This window comes from Canis aureus, chromosome 7, assembly GCF_053574225.1.
Source record: "Canis aureus isolate CA01 chromosome 7, VMU_Caureus_v.1.0, whole genome shotgun sequence".
Lineage (NCBI taxonomy): Eukaryota > Metazoa > Chordata > Mammalia > Carnivora > Canidae > Canis > Canis aureus.
In genome coordinates, this window is record NC_135617.1 from 9,597,550 (window position 1) to 9,619,204 (window position 21,655).

The 21,655-nt window shown below is 41.1% G+C and overlaps 1 long non-coding RNA gene across 3 annotated transcripts in view; it reads right to left on the reverse strand.

The window, feature by feature from the left end:
- Positions 1-21,655, reverse strand: part of LOC144317056 (uncharacterized) — a 58,938-nt gene that overhangs the window by 13,506 nt on the left and 23,777 nt on the right. For 2 of the 3 annotated variants that reach the window (XR_013382928.1, XR_013382926.1), the window contains exon 6: positions 19,023-19,458. The exons of the other annotated variant lie outside the window; for it this stretch is intronic. This is a non-coding gene — a long non-coding RNA (uncharacterized LOC144317056). Of the gene's footprint in view, positions 1-19,022; positions 19,459-21,655 lie in introns of those variants that run through there. 3 annotated transcript variants of the gene reach the window in all.

Here is a 21,655-nt window from a genome sequence, read left to right on the forward strand (position 1 = left end):
TGTGTTTACCTTGTGCCACATGATGTATTACACCAGGTATTATTTCACTCTACACTAACACCCTATTGAGCATTTACTAAGTGGGTTACTTAGTAAACGAAAAAACTAATCAGGAGTAGAGACAAAGCTCGAATGCCAGGTTCTACATTATTATCCTCTGCTAACTTGCCCCCTGCGAGCTTTCACATCTGACTGAAATCTAACAAATAACTTGGCATGAATTCTCTAACATTGTCTTGCCCTTCAAAGTAACTCAGGGGATAGGGAATATCTATATTCCCAATAACTCGGGATAGGGAAACACCATCTTCCACTGTGAATTCTGACCAGGTACATTTTTAAATATTATAATTAAAGGAATCTTTGGAGATTTTTCAGAAGTAGGGTTTTTTTTTTTCTTTAAGTGAAAGGACTGTTTGCTTCAATCCTAGGAAAAGTTTCTAACACTTAGAATCGTGCCTGACACATAGCAGGCTCAGTAAGTATTTGTTCCAGTTGCTGCTTAGCCTTCTGAGCTGTAATGCTCTCGTCTCTTCTTTTTCTAAGTGAAATAAAATTGCCATATAATTTATGCATTAATTTAAGTATACAATATAGTGACTTGATATATGTGTATATTGTGAAATGATGGTCACAAGAGGTCTGGTTAACATTCACCACCCGCCATAGGTCGCAAATGTATTTTCCTTGTGATGAAAACTTTTAAGAGCTACTCTCTTAGCAACTTAGAAAATAATGTCCTTCATAAAAATTTTTTGTGATGATTAAAGGAGACAGTAAAATATTTGGCATGCCCAGAAAGATCAGTGCCTAGCATATGGTCATCAACTAATATTTGGAACTACTACTATCGTTAAGCACCAATTATGTATTGCTGACTCCTAAACCTTTACCACCTGCCTATACTTTCTGCCTCCAAACACATGTGTTGGGATACCTGGGTGGCGCAGCGGTTTGGCGCCTGCCTTTGGCCCAGGGCGCGATCCTGGAGATCCGGGATCGAATCCCACGTCAGGCTCCCGGGGCATGGAGCCTGCTTCTCCCTCTGCCTGTGTCTCTGCCTCTCTCTCTCTCTCTCTGTGACTATCATTAATAAAAAAAAAAAAAAACAAAACAAAAAAAAACCACATGTGTTTAACTTCCTACGAGACATCTCTGCTTGGATTGTCAACAACCATCTCAACCACAGAATACGTGGACCGTACCTTGGCCTCCGGCACGACCCCTCCCCCATAATCATCTCTTCATTTTCTACTTCCACCAAATTCTACAGTTGCCCATGTCAGAAGTTGGAAACTATTTTTTTTTATTTTATTCATGAGAGACACACAGAGAGAGAGGCAGAGACATAAGCAGAGGGAGAAGCAGGCTCCACGCAGGGAGCCCGATGTGGGACTCGATCCCAGGACCCTGGGATCATGCCCTGAGCCAAAGGCAGATGCCCACCCACTGAGCCACTCAGGCATCCCAGAAGTTGGAAACTATTCTAAACATCCTTCTCCTTCGTTTACTTCTGCACCCAGGGTCTCACAGCCCTGATAATTCCACCTCCGGCTCCCTCTTAAATCTGTCCTTCCATGCATCCTATATATCTCCCTGCAGTGCTTTCTCTCAGGAATATTGCCAGAAGCCACTTATGTGGTGTCTGAGCCTCCAGTTGTTGGTTTGAAAACTGGCCCCATTGGATGGAAACAAGGAGAAACCAAGGAAAAGAAGCAGACCACTCTGGATTTAGTACGTGGAGGGTTGAGTATGTGAAGGAACTTGCTTATGAAGCTTGTCTTGGGCAGCAGCAAGGCAGATAGATTTCTGCACCTGCCCGCTAGAATCTTAAGAGTTTATCTTCATAATCTTCAGAGGCTTTAAGGGGTGCAGTCACGTACAGAGTCCGGATGGTTTCAACAACATATGACTCCCAAGGCTGCATCCTCGAAAATGGACCCCACTGTGGGAATGGTGGAGAGAACACATACCCAAGAAGAGGGGAGGCTGTGAGGATCCTCCGACTGCCCCGGTCCAGCCTGCAGTTCAACCACCAGTCACGTCCTCCCCATGACCTCCTCCAACCTCAGTTCGTCCCCTAGATTGCTTCCAGAGTGAGGCTGCCAAAATTGCACATCTGAGCACATCACTCTGCTACTATATAGGCTGAAGGCCCAGTTCCTTACCCTGGAGCACAAGGTCCTGGATTTGGCCTTTAACCTCATCTCTAGACCCTGCGCTCCCACCACGTGGATACCTCCCCTGTGTTCTGTGCTCCAAGCCTTCAAATGCCTGCACAAGCTTTCTGCTTTTGCCACCTCCACACATATGTTCTTCAAAATTCAGCTCAGTTTCACGTCTGTAGTGGTTCTTTCCCCCATTCCCGTCATGAGCCACCAAAAGTGCTATCTTCTCCCTCTCCAAGCTGAGCATTGCTTTTCCTAGTGCTCACCTGGTATCTGTACTCACAGCATGAAAGCCCCACTCCTTTTGCATCAGTTTTTTCTATCTCCCCTCCAAGCGATGAGTACCAAGGGCAGAGATTATTTTTTCCTTTGTATTAGCACCCAGGATGTGCTCAGAGAGACAACTTGTGCTTCGCAAATTATCAATATACAAAGAACCAGACGCCTCTTTTAAATTTTCTGCTCCTCATCAGACCCCTTTTGCCTGGTGAGAACAATCCAGAGTTTGGAGTTTGAAGATCTGCATTAAGTCCCAACCGTGCTGCCTACTAGTTGGAGACCTTGAACAAATTAGCTAATCACCACAAATTTATTTCTTCATAGTGACAATCAGATATGATCGTGGGTGTTACCTTTGTAAATAGTAAAGGACTTTGAAAATATAACAAATGGTAAGGTACACAGATCATGTGCCTAAGGTCATGTAGCTCAAGACGAAATGATGGTGTTGAGATCAAACTTTAGTAATTGATGCTGTGTGCTCTGCGTGTGTCTTTCTTGGGAAACGTGTAGCGCAGCTACCTTTGTACAAACCTGGACTCTACTAGTAATTCTTGTTAGTTGTACGTGTTACATAAGTTATTTGAATGCCTTGGGCCTTAATTTTCTCACCTGTAAAATGGGAATGGTAATAGAATTTCTTCATCAGATTGTTGTGAAGATTAAATGCATTGAACTTATAAAACACAGGAAGTAGAAGATTATAAATCCTGAAAATTTTTATACTTTTATCATGCATAGCCTTTGTTTTCCCTGGGAACCAAAGAATAACATTTTTTTTTCTTTTTTTTCTTTAAAGATTTTAGTCTTTAGGCTTAAAGATTTTTTTCTTTTTTTCTTTAAAGATTTTAGTTATTTATTCATGAGAGACCCAGAGAGAGAGAGAGAGAGGCAGAGACACAGGCAGAGGGAGAAGCAGGCTCTATGCAGGGAGCCCTACGTAGGGCTCGATCCCGGGTCTCCAGGATCATGCTCTGGGCTGAAGGTGGCGCTAAACCACCGAGCCACCCGGGCTGCCCCCAGAATAATTATTTCTATTTAAAATTTTTAAATTGTAAGAAAAGAATGATTAAACATTACTAAGACTAGAGTCCCTGGATGCAGAAGCAAATTGAAATTTTAAGGGACACAGTATCTAAGACCTCGAAAATATAAAGATAGCAGTAACTATTAGCAGAATAAATGGTTTGATGTACTTACAATAACTAATAGATATTAATCAGTGGTTTTACTTATATTAATTTTCCCCATAGTTTTTCAAAGGATTTATTAATTCACTGTTAAAACTGACTACTTCTCCTGGTTTTTTAAAAGATTTTATTTATTTATTCATGAAAGACACAAAGAGAAAGAGACAGAAACATAGGCAGAGGCAGAAGCAGGCTCCCCGCAGGGGGCCCGATGCAGGTCTCGATCCCAGGACCCCAGGATCACGCCCTGAGCCAAAGGCAGATGCTCAACCACTGAGCCATCCAGGTGTCCCTCTCCTACCTAAATTTATCCAAAATTCTGCCACAGTATGAACACATGCTATTATAACCACACATTATATCACATTCTAAAAATACTACTCTTAGGATGCTTGGCTGGCTCAGTCAGGAGAGCATGTGACTTGATTTCAGGGTCCTGAGTTCAAGTCCCATGTTGGGTGCAGAGATTACTTAAAAATAAATAAATAAACCTAAAAAATAAAAACAAAAATATTACCCCTACCTTGGATTTCCTTTAAATTTTTTGTTTCCTCTAGCGCACAAGGTAAAAGCCAGACTTGACTTGACATTCAAGGGCCATCCCCTCCTACATTTTATCTCTCCCAACCAAATCTAATGGTCCTCATACAACCTCATGCCCTGCTTCCTAATCTGTTCATGCCATCCCTTCCCACTAACCCTCTCTAGAATTCCTTCCCCTCTCCTCCTACCTTTGCAGATTCCACCCCTCCTTTTCTCACACCAGTAGCCATTGGCAAGTTCTTCTGCTAGACTACTCTGTTGATGATGATAATATTAATTAATGTTGAGAGTGCTTACTATGTGCCAGGTGCCAAACCAAACGATTCATATATGTTATCCCATTTTAGTCCTAGGATAAGACTGGTCTATATGATAAGCACTATTACTTACATCTGAATGAAACTGAGGCACAGAGAAGTAGTAACTCGCCATAGTCATAGATACGGTAGTGGGTGGTAGGGCTTGGGTTTGAAGGAATGACCATCAGCCTCCAAAATCCGTGGTCTTAACTACGGAGCTGTGCTCTGCCCTATTGTTCACACTATTGTCCTCCCTAGATTGGATATTTGCCAAGTGTAGCTTTGCATCATTAGGTAACTCTTGTAAGTATGTTCGCTCCCCCATTGAGATGGTTTTTCTCCATTTTCCTCCCCAAATCTATTTTCTGCTTTGCTCTGGGTCTTGAGGACAAACCATTTGGGCTGTGTCATCCACGCCCTTGCCTCCACTTCCTCATGGGCTGGGCCAAAGGAAAGCACCAGCAGTAGATCCAATAGTCGGGAATAAAGAGATGGAGACACCCTCCTACTCCCATCACTGCTCTGTCCTGGCCTCACCAAGTTTCTCTACAACCACAGCTACTATTGGGGGCCCTGTCCCATGACTCCAGGGCCCCCATGTTCTGTTACACTGCTCTCCTTCTTCATTCAGGCCCAGTGATGGTAATATTTTCCTACTGGTCTCCAGGCCTTTGGTGTTTCACCATTCCTTGTTGGCTTCCTTAATCTTGATCATGCTACTATAAATAATCCTTTCTTTAAACTAGTTTCAGTTAAATATTTTTTTAATATGCCATCAGATTTCTTACGGGAACCCTGATGGGTCTACCACCACCTCCACTTGTGAAAGAAAGTCTTAAATATAGGAGCTACTCAAAAAATATTGATCAGCCCTCTTGTTAGTGAAGGGATATGCATATGTATGTGTATGTAATGCAATAAACTTGGGAATGTGAATCCATAGTGATGACTATCTTTTTCTTCTGAATTTGTCTTATGACTCATTATCAACTATGCCGAGAAATCTTAATCACTTGTAAGCAGCAAATCACCATAAAGGATGAATGTGTAGAAAATACTTAGGAAGTTTTAATTTGGCATTTTGCAAAGGTTTTTCCTAAAAACTGCCTTTTTTCCTTCCAGGCTACTTATTGATGTGGGATGCTTCCTGCATAGATAAAATATATATTTTTATGCATAGACTAGTATGCCCCTGAACAAGGCAACATTTGCTCAAGCATCAATGTCTGTATGATTCTGAGGCTGTGTTTCTGTTGTCAGGGGGTGCTTTCCTTGGGGTTATGAACCACCCTTCTCTGGAAGATGGTTCTCAGGGCTGGTTAGTGTTGAGCCGATGCTCCCTGTCTGGTACAACTTTATGCTTCTCCTGATGATCTAAGAAGCCTCTCCCCTTCCAAACCCAATTCCAGTGACATTTATGAACAGTCTGTTCAAACTAAGCCCAACTTTTTTCCATCAAAAAGATAACCTGAATTTGGAAAAACCCACAATGGCAGCAAATGAATGCAATGTTTATCTTTGGAATTAAGGAAGGATTTCCACTTGGCTGATTTTCTATCATAAAAGCATTGATTGTATTCTTGTATCTAGACAGTACTGTTACCATACAAAGAAAGCGAACCTGGAAAGAAAAACATTTTCTGAGATTTGTGGCAGAAAAACCTTTTTTTTTTTTTTTTTTTTTTTAGTTCTAGGCAAATCTATTTTTATGAACTCATTAAAAGGTAAAAATAAAAATGTTCAGATGGGGAAAAAAACACATGCTTCAAACTAGTCTCAGTCATTGAGAGAATGTTTGGTGCTCAAAAATACAGGATAAACTGTAAAGATACAGTTAACATACATTTGAGTACTTACAACTTTATGAACAATTATTGGGTGTCCAATGTTTTATATTAAAAGCGTTTAGTCATTTTATTTTATTTTATTTTATTTTATTTTATTTTATTTTATTTTATTTTATTTTATTTTATTTTATTTTATTTTATTTTATTTTATTTTTGAATTTAAATTCAGTTTGCCAGGGCATCTGGATGGCTCAGTCAGTTAAGCATCTGCTCAGGTCATGATCTCAGGATACCCGGATCAAGCCCCACATTGGGCTCCCTGCTTGCAGGGAAGCTGCTTCTCCCTCTCCACCTTGCTCAGGCTCTCTCTTGCTATCTCTCTCTCTCTCTCAAATAAATAAAATCTTTTTAAAAAATTCAATTTATCAACATATCAATAATTCATCAACTGTGTATAACACTCAATGCTCATTATATCACATGTCCTCCTAATGCCTGTCACCCAATTACCCCATTCCCCACCCCCACCCCTTCAGCAACCCTCAGTTTGTTCCCCAGAGTTAAGAGTCTCTCACAGTCTCTTATTGTCTTCCTCTCTGATTTTTTTCCCATTCAGTTTCCCCTCCTTCCCTTATGGTCCCTGGTACTATTTCTTATATTCCGCTATCCTTATAGTTGCAGGGGAGCTGGAAGTTTAAGGGAAAATGACAGCAAGAACATAAGAACCCCTTCTCCCCATTGCTAGAGAAGGAGAGGCAAGCTGGGTATAATCAGTAATTCCTCAAACAGAATTAATCAAGAATCAACTCAGTTTTCTCCTTTCATTTACTAGGTAGCTTAAAGTTACTTATTGGGGGATAATTAGGACTTTGCTACAGTTAAGACAACAAGATCCAGCAGATTAATTAGGGGAGCCTCATGATGTCATCTATGTTGGTAAAGATACTCTAGGTTTGAGATCTGACCTCTCAATTCCACCAGCCTAGAACTTCATGAATTAATGTATCCAGGATCTGTCAGATGTGAGGACAGTGATTCTCAACCCAGCTGGTGCAACAGAATCAATCAATCATCAACAGAGGCTTAAACATTAATAGATAGCCTGATGTCACCTCCCAAACTTCCGAATCAGTGGCCCTGGGGTGGAGCCTTACTGAGTGTCTCTCTACTTTTAAGCTTTTCAAGTGATCAGATGCAAAGTTAGAAATCACTATCCTAGAGCATACTGTTTACACTGCCCAGTCTTGAACCACATCACCTTTGAGCACAAACATTGTAGGAGGATATTAATTTAACCTTTCCTTCCTTCTCCTTCCCACCCTTTTCCATCCTTGTTCCCCTCCCTCAATGTTCATTGAGCACTTAGTATGTACCAGATATATAAGAGGAATATCCCTGACCACATTTACATATCCAACTCCAGTATCAACTTGTTTTCTTTCCAAAAGGCCATTTTAATTAGAAAGGCAAATGAAAGTTAGAAGATTGCTTGGTAAACAATTAAGTCATTGATTAACAAGAATTCATTAAGTCTTTATGTGCTCATCAGAATAAATGTCACTGAATGATGTTGAGAGGTTTTTTTTTTTTTTTTCCACTACAGTTGCTAGATATGACTCTCTTTACTATCGTAAGATACTCATTACTCGCCAACTCCACCAATGCACTGTGTTGGCCAGTCAGTGTAGCTCTACCTAGGATAATAACTGGGGAAATATGGGCATTCTGCTATGTGTCTTTTATCAGACTGTGAAGACTATTACTCCTTTTTTCACATTTGTTCCTACGCTCTGTCCTTTATCTCAAAATAATTTCACAATTTGTTATCTTTCTTAAGTTTGCAAGTCTTACTGTAATTACTTAGAGAGGAAAGCACCATATTCATTAAACTGTAAGTCATATTGTCACATGGCACATCCAGTAAGACAATCCTATTTTCAGGGTGGCAGGTATTCAAGGACCTCAGTCTGAGTCCTTTCCTATCCTGGATAGGTCATTGTTAGTCACCTGAAGTTGGAGAGATTGACATTTATTTTGTCTTGGGGTTCTGTCCATTTAGGCTACTCTGAGAAAAGATTTTACCATAGTAGTGAACCCAGTGAATCTTTTCCCTGACAAGTCAACTATGAGTATTACCCATATTTCCTCTACTCATTAAATGCATTCTTTTTGGGGTACTTGGATGGCTCAGTTGGTTAAGCATCCATCTTTGGCTCAGATCATGATCTCAGGGTCCTGAGATTGAGCCCCGTGTTGGGCTCCCCAGTTAGCAGGGAGGCTGCTTCTCCTTATCCCTCTGCCACTCCCTCTGCTTGTACTCTCTTGCACTCTCTGTCAAATAAATAAATCTAATAAATAAATAAATAAATAAATAAATAAATAAATTCTCTTTATTTTAACTAGCCCCTATTTGATGATGCCTCTTAATGTATATCCCCAACCCAGACTTCTTTCCTGAAATCCAGCTACTTATTATCAGCTCTACCCAAAAGATTCCCCAGAATGGAATTAATCTTCCCTTCAAATGTGCTGTCCCTTCTGTATTTCCTATCTTGGCTGGTGGCAATGCCAAACAACCCAATATCTGAAGGTAGAAACCTAAAGGGCATTATAGATTCCTCTTACCCCATCCTATTTTTTCTTCTCACTACTCATCCCATTCAAAAACTCAGGTACTTTTGAGTATATCTTTTAAATACATCTTTCATATCCATTCTGTCCTCCTTTCCACTGCAACTGCCTTAGAGTCTTATTAACTCTTATAGCACTAATATAACTGGTCCCTCTAACTACAATCTTTTTCTCCTTCAATTCAGCCTTAATAGAGCCATAAAAATATGTCTAAAAAGAAATTTGACTATATTTCTCTCTAGCTCAAAAATCTTCCCTCGCTGTCATAACTTACAGGATAAAGGCAGGAAATGAAGGGAACAACACAAAAGTAGGAAGTCATAAAACTACATGGAATGTAATGGGGAACTATAAGAATTTTGATAATGCCTGAGCCCATGAGTGTGAGGTACAGGATGGAAAAGATAGGTGGGTCCAGGTCAGCCACAGCAGGCCAGGTATCTGCTGCTGTTCCTTCTTCCTGGAATGCCCTGTCCTACTCCCTTAACTGGCAACTCAGAGTGACTTCTGAAAGCATCCTCTAATACTTCTACATGAAAGTTAATTATTCCTTCCTCATGGCTAATGCTATGTCTCATATTGTTGCTTTTGTTGTCCTAATCACAGTTTTTAAAAAATATTTTTTATTTATTCATTTGAGAGAGAGAGAGAGAGCACAAGCAGGGGGAGAGGCAAAGGGAGAGGGAGAAGCAGATTCCCCACTGAGCTGGGAGCCCAATGTGGGGCTCGATCCCAGGACCTGGATATCCCAACCTGAGCCAAAGGCAGACACCCAACCATCCAAGCCCCTTGGGTGCCCCCCAATCACACTTTAATATGACTACTTGTTTGCATGTCTGCCCCCTATTTAGACTATGAGCACCTTTAGGACAAGAACTATCTCTTATTCATTTCTATATCCCCCATATGACAAGCTGCCTGGCACACAGTTTGTCTCCAATAACTGACTCTTTCTCTTTGGTTTCTTTTTAATTTTGTAAGAATATAGGCAAGAGATAATAAAATCTTAATGAAGAGTGATAGTAGGAATGAAGAGGGAGAAATAAATTTTTAGAACTTTTTAAGAAGTTGAATAGACTTAGTCATCAACCAACAAGAAAGAAGAAATTTCTTCCTAAAGGAAGAAGGAGCCCATCTTCTTTGTCTTTAGTTATATATAAACTTCATTGGTTGGGGATTTTAATTATTTTGTTCATGTATTCCTTATAGCTTGTGGTGAACACAACATTGAGTTTACAGTGAATCAGATTAAATTTATTACACATATTTTGGATACATTTTCAATGTTGTAGTATCATTTTTAATTTTTTTAAGTTTTTATTTAAATTTAGTTAACATACAGTGTAATATTAGTTTCAGGTGTACAATATAGTGATTCAACACCCGGTGCTCATCACAAGTGCACTCTGGAATCCCCATCACCTATTCCACCCATCCCCCCCAATGGCCTCCCCTCTGGTAGCCATCAGTTTGTTCTCTACAGTTAAGAGTCTGTTTCTTGGTTGGGCTCTCTCTTTTTTGCCCCTTTGCTCATTTGTTTTGTTTATTAAATTTCACATATAAGTGAAATCATATGATATTTGTCTTTCTCTGATTTATTTCATTTAGCATAATACCCTCTAGCTCCATCCATGTTGTTACAAATGGCAAGATTTTTTTTTTTTTTTTTTTAGATTTCATTCTTTTTTATGGATATATAGAGCCACCTCTGTATCCACTCATCTATCAATGGACACTTGGGCTACTTCCATAGTTTGTTGTACACAATGCTGCTCTAAACATTGGGGTTCATGTATCCTTTGAATTAGTATTTTTGTATTCTTTGGGCAGATACCTATTATCTACCCAAAGTGTGGTTGCTGCTTAGTATCGTTTTTTTGAGATACTTTTTTTTTAAGGTGGCTTTTAAGATAGACTTTAACAGTAGAAATGAAATTTCAAAGCAACAAAATGACAAGTCAGAAAAGACAATTCTACTAGAACATTAGCCAAATTTGGATAGGTTATATTCAAAGTCAAAAGAGATAACAAACATAGAGAAGAGAATACAGGTGAAGACAAGAATGCTGTTTAGGTGAGGGAAGAACTTGCTGTGGGCAATCCTAGTAGTCAAACTGGACACAAGTCACATGGGTTTAGCATCAGGCTCTCTTGTAACAAAGACAGCTCTTGGTCCAGAAAAAAAACATATATATGTCCCCTTCTGAAGGAAGGGCTCCAAGTGATGGGAGGACGAGTGGAGGGAAAGTCCCATATGAAGCAGAAGACGAAGAGCCAGGAGTAGGTTCCTATTGCAGGAAAGAGGCTGAATTTAAAAACATTCACCATGCCTCCCAATATGGGTCTAAGAGTCTGATCTGCCTGAGGTCTTCTGCAAGCTACTCTTCCTGACTCAGGATTGAATATTCAATATGAAATACGTGAGCTAACTTAACAAGAATCTTGCCTGGTTTCTCCTCCCAGCTCAGCATACAGCCACTGAGTCCATACCAGAAAGAAAACCCTTTTTCTTCCCATCATATCCCTCTGCTGCTGGAAATGATTTTTGTACTCTTTTGGAACAAGTCATATCTTAACCAGCCTTCAGCCATTGAGCCAGTCATGACTACAGGACTGGTAGCCTCCATGAGTCAGCAAAATGGGTAATGACATCACACTCGTCAGATCATGACTTGGCATTTCTGTGTCAGCATCTGTCTTTAGACATTTGCTGGCCTTCCACCACCTATTATGGGTGCATATTTGGGGTACAGAGATCCATCCTTTCACTGCCCAGTTGGCTGTCCTTTATATTCGTATGAAATCACTGCCCTGAGGCAGAGGATACAAAGACCCAGGGCATTTTCGAAGCTGCCCTAGTGTCTTAACCCTCTTCCCAGGTCCATCCCAAATGAGCTCTGCTTTCTGACATTTAGATGCCAGGAATTTTTCACATAAGCAGAAATGATAGACATTATTTAATTCTGGCTCTCTTTTCTCCCTACTAAACTTTTAGAATTATGTAAAAGTCTATCGAAGCCACGTCTCTGGATCAGGCACAAGGAATCAAACATCTTATTGCTTAACAAATGATCTAAGTGCTTCATAAAACTTGCATTAGGGTCATGTGCATTGAAACAACAAAATTTGTGATAAAACCATTTTTTCCCTTTATCTTTAGTTTTATCTTCCAAACAGTACTACAAATGGAGAAGGAATAAGACTGACTAGACTGGAATGGAATTAGATGGGATTTTAATCAGTTTAAATAAAAGATTATACAAGTGGAATAATGTCATATATTTAGATGTACTAAGAAAATGTAGCTCTAGAATTTTGTCTACAGCTAATATAGTTTTATTCACAGCCCCAACCACTTTGTGGATAAAAATTAACTAAATTTTCAATATAATTTCATACTGATATAATTTGCTAATTTTTTTAAAAAAATTGAATAATAGTATCTGATTTTGATAAAAATCCTTGAATCCTCAGTGAGACCACTGTCCCTTAATGGGATGCCCAAGTGCATAGAGGGAGAGATGTGGCTTAGGTGGTCTTTGTAGAATTAGGAGGAAAGGACATCCTAGTCTTGTGCTGGTCTTTTGGTGAATCTTAAGGGTATCAGCTGTTTTTCAGAGTTATTAGCACCTGGAAGCATCTGTCCTGATGGCTTCTATGCTGCGGCAACTTGAGATCTGATGTTCTCAGCTTCCACAGAGCCGGCTAAAATGCCCTGCGTGGCTGTCCTCTACTTCTCCAACACCTCCACTAATGTTCCTTCTGGCGTAGGAGTTTGCCCTATAGCTTCTGGACTAAAGTTCCATCTTTCAGCTCAGCAATTCTCTATTCACTTGTATTCAGTCTGCTGATGAAGAGACCAACCAAAATTTATTTCCAAAATTTACTTTTAAATTTTTAGACATTCTGTTGTTCTTTTTTAAATTTCTACTTGTTCTCTATCCATGTTTTCAACTTCTCTTTTATTTCTTCAAACATATTAACTATAGTTCATATTCAACATCAGACAAATCAAAATGATTCAATCTTTCAGAGTCTCTTGCCAATATCTGCTCCTTGAAATTATGGTTTTATTCTTTTAGAGTATGTTTTGTGATCTCTGACTATGAGTTGCTAACTTTCCCATAAGAATCCTTTGAGGCTTGCATGAACTTCTGGTTTTCTAGAGTAGATTGTGTCTCCTTCTGCCAATGACCTGGAAATGCTACCCACCGGAAAGTATTTAAATTAAATTCTCAGCTTGAAAGTATGAATTCCAACCTAATCTTTCCATATGATTTTGAATTTTCATTAAGAACGGTTTTCCGGAACCAGAGATTATACAAGTTATTTTGTACCTCTCCTGTACCGTAGGGTTCATTTCTTATTCACCTTTTTATTGGGGACACAGCCATTTGAGACACTTCCCACTTCCTGCGAGGATTCCTTACCGTGGTGAAGCCGAGGCTTATCTTTCACTCCCTGAACTCCAAGCAGTAGTCAGAGCAGAAGTTCCAAGTTCCCAGGTGTAGTGAGAATTTCCCCCGCCTGAAACCCGCTTTTAGCATTTGTTTATCTCTGAGTTCTGGGTTTCTCTTCTTTCATGTGCTTGATGAATTCCTTACTTTTGTGCCAGCTCAATGAAGCATTTTTATTCTATCCAGGAATTTCTTTTAATCTGGAATGTCATCTCAGGTATCTATTCCAGGATCCCACTGAAATAGCACCAGCCCTTTCTCTGTCATAAATAAGAATAAACATTTATATACTTATGATTTGGTATTCTCAGATATTGGAACCAGACAAATTTACATTAAATTCCAGTTCTTTGACCTACTGGTATATGACTTTTTAAACCCCAGTCTCTTCATCTGTCAAATGGAGACTATGATACGCTTAGCTCTCAGGCTAACAGAAGGATTAAAGAGATCATACTTGTAAAGCACTTAACAAACTTCCTGGACTCTGTTGAGTGATTAATAGCTATTTTGGTTATTGACCTTATTTTGTACATTTTGTCCATGCACTTAAATTTTTCATAAAGTAATTTTTACTCAACTTAAACCAATATTTATTGAGTGAATGCCACCTCCTAGATTTTAGAGTTAAAATAGTGAATGACAAACTCCCTACACTTTGATATTTATATTCCTGTATACTCTAGAAACCCAGAAATAAACCATTAAGTAAATAAATATGTATATTTTATTTTAATATTTATCAGATACTAATAAATGCCACAAAGAAAAATCAAGCAGCTTAGGAGATACAAAATGATTAAATAGGAAATGGATGCAGTGCTATTTTAAATAGTGTAATCAGATAAAACCTTTCTAAAGGGGGAAATCATTAGAACGACATCCTGAATGAAATGAGGAGCAAGCCATGGAGACAAGAACAGAAGAGAAAAGCCCCCCAAGCAGAGAAGTACAAGTATGACCTTGAGTTAGGCAAAGCATTTGTCCTAGTGGGGACAACGGGGAAGGTGAGGATGGCTGGAGCAGAGTATGAAGAACTGAAGTTGGTGAGTGGGTAGGAACCAAATCATGTAGTGCCTCATGCATCATGATATGGGCTTTGGATTTTATTCTGAATATAATGGGAAGTCACTGGAGCATTTTGTAGAGGGGGATGATGTGGTCTGAATCATATATTAATAAGACCATTCTGGGAACACCTGAGTGGCTCAGTGGCTGAGCATCTGCCTTTGGCTCAGGTCATGACCCCAGAGTCCTGGGATCAAGTCCCGTATCGGGCTCCCCACAGAGAGCCTGCTTCTTTCTCCGCCTCTCTCTGTGTGTCTCTCATGAATAAATAAATAAAATCTTAAAAAAAAAGACCATTCTGAGTGACATAGGGGGTATAAATAATGGAAGTTGGCAAATCAGACTGATAACCACTGGAGAAACTTATTGCCGCCCCAGAGAGAGACAACGGAGGTTTGGGCAAGGGTGGCAATTACAGAGGAGCTAGAAGGAGGACATAATCTGAAAGCAGTGTTCACAGGATTTGGTGCTAGATCTGGATACAGAAAGACATAAAGGAGTTCAGAGAATGGCTATCTAACATTTGGGGCTGGGCAACCAGGGGTCAATGAGATGAGGAGGAGAGGGAGGGCATTGAACTCGTTAGGCAAGGAAATCAAGTTTGGTTTTGTACACATTTAAATTTGATATGTCTATTAGTGGAAATGTTGAATAGGAAATTGGATACTCATGAGTCTGGAGCTCAGAGGCCCTGCAGATAAAATCTGCATCAGCAGCATATGGATGGTTTTTAAGGCAGTGAGACAGAATGAGGTTACCTAACGCATGTGTGCCGATGCAAAGGCCAAGAGCACTAAGCGCTAAACCCTGGGATGCTCCAATGTTTTGACACTTGGAAATTGAGAATCAGAGCTCAATGAGAGTGGAGGAGGGCATGGAGTTTAGGTGATCTGAGAAGTCGCTGGAAGAAAATGATTTTTAAAAGAGAGTTTGCGATCATCTGCTTCGATTTTGCTAAGAAATCCAATAAGATGAGGGCTAAAAATTGACATTGCACTTTGCCAGATGAAAGTTATTGGTAGGAGTGAAGGCATAATTGGAGTGATTCAAAGTGAAACAATTAATATTGAAACTTTTGGGGGGAGTTTTAAAATAAAGGGGAGAATAGTGGATGTGGATTCCAGGAGCATTTTTTACAGGATGACAGATACTATATCATGTTGTATGTTGGTGGACATGACCCGGTAAATTAGAGAAACACAGAAACAATGTGGGTGAAAATGGTAGGACTGGAGCTTCCAAGTAGGACAGGTCAGGTGGGATCCAGAGCACAAGGTGTTGTAATGCCTTAGAAAGAAGCACAGAGGGGACACCTGGGTGACTCGGTGGTTGAGCATCTGCCTTCTGCTCAGGGCGTGATCCCGGGTTCCAGGGATCAAGTTCCACATCAGGCTCCCCGTGGGGAGCCTGCTTCTCCCTCTGCCTCTTTCTCTGTGTCTCTTATGAATAAATAAACAAAATCTTTAAATTAAAAAAAAAGAAAGAAGCACAGAGAGGTCATCCCTTTTTCATTTTATTCAGAACTGCTCAGACCTAATCAGAGAGTAGGTGTTCTCTGAACACCTCCCCTAAAATTGTACCCTATTTCCTGATCACAACTAAGCTTTCAATCTTTTATGCTTCCCTTCATAACATATTTTGTGTCTAATATTGAACATGTGTTTATTGGTTTATTGTTTGTATTTTACCCAAAAATATAATCACCGAGGAGAAAGGACTTTGCCATCCTTCAGACTTAAAACATTGCCTGGTACATAGTACCATGTAGTAAGTACCTATGTATTAAAGCCTACAGCAGGAAGAAAAATAGACAAAAAAAAATGTATACAAATGCAGGTAGGCTAGTAGATTTGGTGGAAGGAAGAATAATCATTTCTCTTCTCATTACTTTCATTTTCTCAGGGTAATAAGAGGCAGAGTCACCAGCATGGAAGGGAAAAAGGGTATGAAATATTTGCCCCAGAGAATAGAAGAAGGAACAAATGCAAAATGTTGTGGAGTTACCAGTCTAATATAAGTTATGTGATCAAATTGTCAAGTGAAACCAGTTAGTAAATTTGTGTGTTTTCTTTCAACCGAAATCTGCCAGTTAGGTGCAGGCACCGAAAAAAGTGGAGAACTGGGTTTAATCAGTGTTGGTATTTTGCTGTGAGTATAACAAAGGGAGAAAGGATCACATTAGTTTCCAAGGGCTGCTGAGAAACAGTTTTTAGCCACCACAAACTTGGTGGCTAACAACAACAAAATACATTCTCTCACAGCTCACAAGGCCAAAAGTCTAAATTCAAGGTGTCAGCAGGATCGGGTCCTTCTGAAGTCTTCAGGAAAAAAAAAAAACAATCCCATACTTCTCCTCTGGCTTCTCGTGGCTTCCAGCAGTCCTTGACATCCTTTGCCTCGTGGCAGCATAACTCCATCCTCTCTCTCCATCTTCCCTGGCATTCTTCCCTGGGCCAATAGCTCTGTATGTGCTTCTCTTCTTGTTACCAGGCTATCGTCATTGGATTCTGGGCCCATCCTAATCTGGTATGTCCTTATTTTAACTAATCCCATCTGTAAAAACCCTCTTTCCAAACACGATCCCACTCTAAGGTTCTGAGTGGGCATGAAGTTTTGATAGACGCTGTTCAACTCTCTACAGAAGTTGAGGGCGCATGCAAAGAAGTGATTATAGCAACAAGCCCTAGAGTCTAGTAGGGAAAGAGACACTGGGACATGTAGTGCGGCACACAAAGGGCCCTGAAAAGTGGTAAGGTTGATGGATTGGTGGACCCTATGTGCTCAGAGAAATAGAATAAGGTTACTGCAGTAAGTGAGTTGGAAAAATTTGGCTTGAATTGTAGCTCATAACCCTGGAAGGGGTTGGTGGAGGTGTTATGAAGGAAAAGAACATCTGAAGGTTGATTAAGGAACCATGAAGATAGCAGAGAAGCTAAATCCTCTATAGGAGTGGTAAAGTCCTCAAGGATGGTGACAGATGGCAAGGTCGTACGTCTTGTGTCACACTCTAGGGACCAAGGAAGAATGACCATACCGTCAGTGAATTACTTCAGCAAAGACAGGTAGCAGCTGGCTCCTTAGGCAGAAAAGCATGAAAAGAAGTGGAGATTTTGAGGGAGGAGCAAGAAGGATACCTACGCATGTCCAGGTGCTGTGGGGGCTGGGGCAGAGGCCATGATGGCCTCTCCCTTGAGAGTGACCAATGGGCTACACTATCCTCAGGGAACATTCAGGTTCCAGGTAAGATGAGAATGTCCAGAGCAGACGAGCTGAACGAGGTGTGCAGAGGATTCTGCTGACGACAGCGTGGTGGAGAAGTTGGGGAAGGGATCAGAACAAGGGGGATCGGACTACAGAAATACATCGTGTGGGAGACAAGAGGCCGGGGGAGAGGGTGGAGAGGGGACATTTGGTCAGGGAGACTTCTGACGGTGATGGAAGCAAACAGCAGCACAGCCCTCCTTTGTGGGGACAGACTTTGATTTAGTTCATGCTTCTCTCAATTTGGGGGAATGTGGTATTCCCTGGGTCCTCAGTATTATAAATAGCTCTAGGATGAATGTTCGTAGCGCTGGAAGGGGGGGTGTTCCAACAACTGCATTTCGCCTTCATGTGGTTCACTGTGTTTAGTAAGTAATATCTGCTTCTCAGTAGTTTGGGAGGTTGAGGACCTTGAGAGTAGATGAGCCACTCAACTTCTTTGTTTGGAGCACCTTGCACACAGTAGGAGTTCCAAATGGCCACCTTGGCTGTGGCTAATTAAAGATCCAAAAATAAAACAGTTTTCGGTTTTCTTCCTCTTTGCTTTCCTTTGTCTTTTTTTGGAAGTGGAGTGGGGAAGCACAATGTTATGTTCAAAGATTTTTCTACCCTTATAATAGTCTTCCAGCCTGTTTACTTGTTCAGGGCACATCATCACCACGTGACAGGACGTGTGTGCTCTAAAACGACAAAGTGTGTGGATCCTAGCCAGCAGGGTCAAGAAAATACTTCATAAACAAGGCTGTAAATAACATCTGGGCTGTCCAAATACAGGAGGACCTGCTAGCTTTTCCTTTGGGTTGTTGTTTTGTTTGGTCGTGGCCACATCTCCCTGTAGACCCAAACAAGTCAGCGAGCCACTGTCTCAGCCCCTGAGCACTTCAGGCTAATTCTGGTTGCTGAGTAGATGGCAGGCTGTCAATGGGAAAACCAGACCCTGCTGAGTGAAGTGACAGGAAACCAATGAATCACAGCATTGAAGAAGAAAGCCAAAAGGTCCGAATAATCAAGATAAAGGCTTTAAGCCATGAGGGGGGAAATCAAGTTTGTAAACATTTTTTATCTCCGAGCACAGAAAATATTTGATGAGAAGACTAATAATAGTTCAAATTGATTTAAAAAAAAAAAAAAAGAGTTCTTATCTGAATACCTCAAACCACAACTTTCCATGTTACACCCTAGTCAACTTGGCTGTGTAATATTCGATTCGGATTCCTTCTACTGCACTTAGTGCGTAGACGATTATAAAGACATACTTTAACTAAGGGATGTTATGCAACATGAAATGAATATGTAAAAGTGATTTTTTAATCTCTTGAAGGATAACTACATAGTAGAAAACTCATCCATGCCCACAGGCACAAGCTTCTCAGTTATCTTGATGACTGATGGAATGACTGTGCCTATCCCGGATGCTTCTGACGGGGTGTGCACTCTGCCCATGCCACCATGCCAGATGAAGGCAACCTTGAGGAAGACGCAGTGGAACCTTATAAGATGGCTTTTCCTTTTCTCTGTCTTCAAGGGTAGGGCCGGAAAAAGATCTTTTGGCAATAGCATGCTGTGCCTCTGCTCAGCCCTTGTTCCAATTACCGTGCTGAGAAGGGAAAAGATGCGCTGGCAGGACTGGGCAAGGCTCCATCGCCCCCACCACTGGCTGTAGACCCTGGGGGGCTGGGTCTGTGTCACCTGCACACCACATCACGCAGCTCTGGGGGCCTGCCCGGGGAGAGGTGCCAGCATTCAGCTTTCTTCACTGGTGCTCATGGCGCCGACTAAGAGAATTGCAAAAAAAAAAAAAAAAAAAAAGATAGATAGAAAAAAGAAATAGATGGATCCACTGTCACAACTGGAGACTTCCGGAAGCTCTACTTTGTTTCTGACTCAATTCCATTTGGCAGGTACTAACTAACCCCTATGTGTCCTAGGGGGCAAGACGGAAACACCAGTGCCCTAGCAGGATAGAGATCTGAGTCCAGAGCCAGGTTCTACCACTGACCCCTCAATGACTCAGGTCCCTTCCTTGATCTTTTTCTCAGCGCGTCTTCAGAGCCATGAAGCAGGTGGCCATGGGAATTCGATACCATAAAAGTGACTGCTATTAGGTGTTCAACTTTACTTTGCTTCCTGTCTCCTTGCGGTTTAGGGTTGTGGGAAACAAAATCAGTTTAACCAGGGATCTGACCCCAAAAGATACTGGCCTCATCCCCAGGAGAATTTAGCACATGCAGCATAGAGTTGACATGAGGGAGTCGGCCCCGTCCTGCGATTCTGGACCTCTGTGGTGCCAGCAGAAATCTTCACACTCCACAAGCTCCCCAGGTGATCCGAGGTGTTCTCCTGGAAAGCTAGCCTTGGTCCCCATCAACCCCATGAGTGCTGACATTTTAACAGAGACTCCCACCACACAAGGCCTCAAAGGCATTTCAGGAGCTATATTATACCACATACTTAAAATTCGGGGACTGGAGGGGCACCTGGGTGACTCAGTCAGTTAAGCATCTGACTCTTGATTTCAGCTCAGGTCATGATGTCTCTGGGTAATGAGATCAAGCCCCACATGGGGCTCCGTACTGGATGTAGGGCCTGCTTGGGATTCTTTCTCTCTGGCTCCCTCTGCCCCTCCCTCTCTCTTAAAAAAAAGAGAGAGAGAGAGAGAATGAGAGAGAGAGATTGGAAAGAGAGGAAACCTTCCCTCATAAACTTCTCTTCCATTATGTGATATATAAGCTCTAGCCACAAAGCTCATAGAGCAATTTTAATGTTTTAATGTTCTTTCCATGCTGCCAATCGCTTTCTACTCTGCATGAGAAATTATATATAATTTATTCTCTCCATGGTTCACCTTTTATCCCTTAAAGTTCTTGGCCCACAGCGATGAGAGATAAATGTCGGGGTAAATTGCCCAATGAATAAATGTAATCATGTATTCATTCTTCCCAACTTCCATAACTGTTAAGACTCAAAAGGAAAGAAAGGATTGGAGTAGGAAGCATGTGCCTCTGAGACTGCCCTGGCCAAGAGCAAAGCATTTTGATTCATGAGGGGTCATTTCCCCAGGGATGAGAACAAGCGCCCATGTCCCTGTCTCTCCAGGAGAGGAACGAATGCCGGGGTCTTGAAGACGCCTTGCTCTATTTTGGCCAAATTCACAAACACACCATGTGAGTTGCTGGTGGAGGTTGATTTGCCAAAATAATTTTCAAAAAAGGAAAACCAGTAGTCAACATAGGCTATTCTCCAGTGAGACTTAGCGACCTAAAAAGTCAAGTAGCTGTGGTCTCAGGATTTTGATGCCCTTGTCCCTTGTGTGTGATTCTGTCCATTGATTGAAGGCTCTAACAGCCTGATAAGCTGAATTTGTAGTGGGGAGAATTCTGGACCAAGAGACCATCTCAACATAAAAAACTAAAAAAAAAAAAGAATCAGTGGAACCAAGGGCTTATTATGATGTCTCATGTGGCACTGGGGAGATTTTCGGTTTGAATTATTTGTTTGGAATCCATGTGAGCATCTGGCTGAGGGCAGATACTAAGGCCTATTCCCTAAATCCATTTGGGACAGTGGGGGCATCAGTCCAAACAGCCATCAATTTCAAAGCCAGATTGGCCTGGTTCCCCTAGGATTTCATGATAGGTCATGTTCCTTTCCTTGAAAGACAAGAACGCAACGGAGGGTCTCATTTGGCAGTGTGGACAGGTCAATCCATTAAAGTCAAAGCCCTCAAGGAGTCGTTAAGGGAATAACTTAATAGAAACAGCCACTTAACCTGAGTGTCTATGGAACTGTTTAGATGATGGTTCACAAGATTCTCTGCCAGCCTGAATTAAATTACACCCAAACTGGTATCAGCATCAAATACATATGCCCACTCCAGCCCTGGAGAGCTTGACTAAGGTTGAGGTAGGACTCAAGAAATATACATTTCAGGGATCCCTGGGTGGCTCAGCAGTTTAATGCCGCCTTCAGCCC